Below are 4,307 nucleotides of genomic sequence, written 5' to 3'. Positions count from 1 at the left end.
CGCTAGCAGATTTCCAAGTAAGAGATTGTTGATGACAACAATCTCTACCTCGCGTTGTTGGGAATGGATTGGGCCACTAACATGAATGGAGTGATAAATCTGAAGAAGCGTAAGATGATCTTTGAGAAAAATTCATTGCGCATAGTGGTACCCTTAGACCCTGCAGAAGGATCGCGATGCATGGAGCTAGTGCGCAACTACGACAACGATGACGATCTAGACTGCATCTACAAGATAACCGCGCGAGAGAAAAACTAGGTAAATCCAACCGCGGATGGCTGAATCTCATGGGAGCGCGAAATCTCCTATGCATCAGATTCTGACAAGGAGATAGAAACGATGGCAGAATCGATTACACGAGGTAACCACGCTCAATTGTAACATGATGACGAGATCACTGCACTGTGTAGCGACCGAGGTAAGAGATCTGCCTACGTATGACGAGTTAGGTGAGGTGGATGACTTCCTGAACAAATTTGAAAGAGAAGTACCAGAACATCAGCGTTTCGACGCTCTGAAATGGGTACTGTGAGCTACGCCCGCAAGATGGTGGGGTACACACCAAAGAAGTTTTGAGGACTGGCATGAATGCAAAAGGATGATGCACATGCAGAGCCTCTGATGTGATTAACAGACAATATTGTCGGATGAATCAACCCACGCACCCACCTATCCAAGTGGATACAAGCATATGGTGCGAAACCTGCACGAATGCACACTGTCCTCGCGGTAGGAGACATAATTAGTAAGCAGGTATGGGTAAGGCAAAGATGCGAACAACCCCTCTAGTTGGGACCACGAAGTATGGAAAGACCAAGTGCATAGAAGGATACCCACGCAGAAGCCTTTAACAAAGTACGCAAAACGATGAACAAGGTCCACAATGCAAAGCAGACTAACTGGGACCTGTGCATACCAGTGTTTCTATGGGCTTATAAGACAGCGTGCAAGAACCTGACTGCGCAAGCATCGCCAAGGCTGGAGTGTAAAGCAAATGTTGTAAGCCCTATAATACATGAGAAGCCTAGACCGCTCATGATAGCACTGGTAGATATGACGGTTCGCGGAACCTTGGAAATAGAAATCCAACAGGGAAATTCTAGGCTCCAAGAACTTGAAGAAGAAAGGGTACGATTAAGGAAGAAAAGCGCTCTGGTAGACGCGGAAGTCAGGAAGTTGGAGGACGAGATAAAGGAATATTTTCTCGGTAAAAAGACCAGGGTGATAAGACAGGATGCGCACGATCATGATGACAAGATTGAGGCCTATCGCCGCGAACTAATCAATCTGATGCCATGGCTTGGATCGCACATTACTAAGCGAATTGACCAAGATAGCACGTTGTAGATGATAAAGTGCACAATACCGCCCGTAACAATAAAAGGTGGGTATTTTCCAGGAAACGTGATGGATGACAGGATGGAACTTTACACAGGTGGTGCGACCACTTGACTAGCTGAGGGAAGTACAGTCTTAGCGCTCCATGCAGTTGAAAGGAAGCACGGGACTATAAACTATTCTGCCTGGGAGCTGCGCGATGTTGGAGCTGCACGCAGAAGCAAAGAGTCACAAGGTCTGCGACCGCACACAGGGGGCTTCACTGCCACGTGGGTTGGCCAAAAAGTGACCTATTCACAATAGGATGCTTGACTTGAGACAAAATGGAGTAGGCGACAGGCATTTAAGATGCGATTTATGGGCAAGATTTGGGAAAATCTACTGGAAAGGGAGCATTAATGAACCGAATTTAGGGGGAACGGTCGAATTCAAATTCAAAAAGCGCTATAAATTACAAGGGGCTGCCCAGAAAACAACACTTGGTTATTTGTGAATTGAGCAGGGTCCTGTTTGTTTTGTGCCGAGCATTGATTGAGCCCCTGAGGTCACGAGTGCTAGATTTCTGGACGAACACGATGGCAACAACTGAGGAAGTTATCGAGATAACAGAAATGACCACTGAAGAGGCCACGCAGGCCCTGACTGTGGGGGATGCTTCGGAAGGTGCCGGGATTGTGGTCTAAATCCCGAAGTCACCGCACACGCCAAGACCCAAGAAGGAAAAACAAGCGATGGTTCCTGTACGTGTGTCCCCATGAAACCCACTGCGTACTAAGTTGTCAATGGAGGACAAGGGGAAAGTCATCACCATAGAGACCGATGAAGATGAAGAAGTTCTGGAGGACCTAATTATTGAAGATGATGAGGACGAAGGCATGGGGGAGGAAACTGAGCCTGCACACCCCCCGACAAAGCTTCCTGCCTATGTCCCCCCGTGGAGAGGGAAGGCTAAAGTGCCCAAGGACCTTGACGAGACCAAGAGCTCGCTCCAGACCTCACTCCTCCCAGACAACATTATTTTTGAGGGCACACACCTAGGACGGGTGTTGAGCTTAAAATTCGATGATTGGGACCTCGCTGACCACGAGAAGTTACTTCACCTTGAGACCTCGCACCTCATGAAGCCCAAGCAGAACACCGCAGCAGGGGTTACAAAATTAAAGCCGCGAAAGTAGCTGCGTGGAGTGGAAAAGGTCAGGCTACTTAACCTGCTCTGGGTGTCGCATTTCCACTGTGCCCCAATAACAATTTCCGTCATCAGGCAGTTGCTCTGCCTGGTGCATGATGGGTGTTTGTGGCTGGAGGAGCCCATCCCCATCACAACAGACTTGATTCACCACATTTCCAGGCTTCCATGCAAAGGGGAGGACCTGTAGAAATCTCGGAAGGGAAGAGCAGTGACTTGGCCATTGCGGAGGCCATGAAGAAGAAGTACAAGTTGGTGAAGAAGAAAAGGGGCTACGCCATATCCAGCATCAACGATAAAGCAGTGAGAGTGGCGACCCAAATACTGGCTGGTAAGGTTATGCGCAAGTGCCGCGCGAACGAGGTACCCGCGCCGGTGGTAGCACTTGTTGAACAGTGCGCGGAGGGGGTCCAGTTTAACTGGTCCGAGTTCCTCTGCAAGGAATTTTTGGAAAATTTTCACGAAGCTCAGGAACAAGGCAAAACGTTTCACTATGCATGGCTTTTGCTATCCATAGTGCTCGTGGTAGGGGAATTGCTGGAAGATAGTCAATTCCCCACAATTGACAGGGATCTTCCAGAGGCCACGAAGTACACTTCGCTTTGGGCCACAAAGGATGCCAATAGGATCCACGACAGTAAAATATTCTGGGTGTTCATGGAGATGAACCTTAGAATGGGGATCAACTGCAAGCTGCAGTTGTCGCCCACTGTCTACAACAGCCTGCAGAGTTTTGTAGAATTTAAAGCGGACATCCATAGCATATACATCAGAGCGCGCAAGGACCCGGCCAAACAATGGAGAAAGCTACCCTTTGTAGCCACGAATGATGTCATCTTTAACATACTGGAGACATGTCCGCCAAAGTGGCACGCTCTAGACATCGCGGAGATAGAGAAGTCGGTGGCACAAAGAAAGAAAGAAGAGGCCAAATTGCGCATCGCACAATTAGTAGAAAAGAGAAGGAAGGAGGTAGCGGCAGCAAAAGCGCGGGCAACACAGGACGCTACACAGATAGCAACTGAAAATGACAAGGCCGCAACAGTAGCAACAGTGCAGGAGGCAGCCGCGAAGGTGCACGAGGGCCAAACGTCGCCTTCGCATGGGTAGGAAGCAGAGGAAGAAGAGGGAGGCGCGGACCCACAAACCACGTCAACACAGTTGAAGTGCCAGCACCCAACCGAGCGGACAGGGTCGTGCAAGAAGGTCAAGGCATCAAAGTTGTCTATTGACCCAATCACCCTAACTGAGGGTGATCTGCATGACATCGACGAGACAGTGCGCGATGTCACCTCCGAGGCCCTCCAAAATTTCATGCAGGAGAACCAGATTGTGTTGGGGGCCCTCAGAGTGCAGCTGTAGGAGTTGCAGGTGTGCCCTCCTCAGGCTGGTACCCTTTCGACCAGCCTCACAGTTAGAACAACGGCAGCAGAACAGATGTTGTACGCTCGAGTGACGAATACCATAGTACTGCCAGAAGGGGCACTAGTGACAACAAATGAGGCTGACAGGCCTATGGTTAGCGCACTTAAGGGTCTCGGTATTAATATGGTTGCACTACCGCAGGAGACCTTATACGTTTTGTAGGATGGGATAACTACAGAGCTGCGAGCTAGGGAGAGTCGTGCCCTGCAAGTCCTCAGCAAGCAGAAAATCAATATGGAATAGTTGAGCTTGTAGCGTGACGAAGTGGTGTCACAGAATCGACAACTAGTACAAGTAATAGATGAAGCTTTTCAAAGCATCCCAGAGCTGGCCATCCGAGCAGACACTCCAACAGAGA

Source organism: Pinus tabuliformis, chromosome J, assembly GCF_031772625.1.
Source record: "Pinus tabuliformis cultivar Carrire ecotype Pingquan chromosome J, CPIR1, whole genome shotgun sequence".
In the NCBI taxonomy this organism is placed as follows: domain Eukaryota; kingdom Viridiplantae; phylum Streptophyta; class Pinopsida; order Pinales; family Pinaceae; genus Pinus; species Pinus tabuliformis.
Note: the sequence above shows the minus strand (reverse complement) of the source record.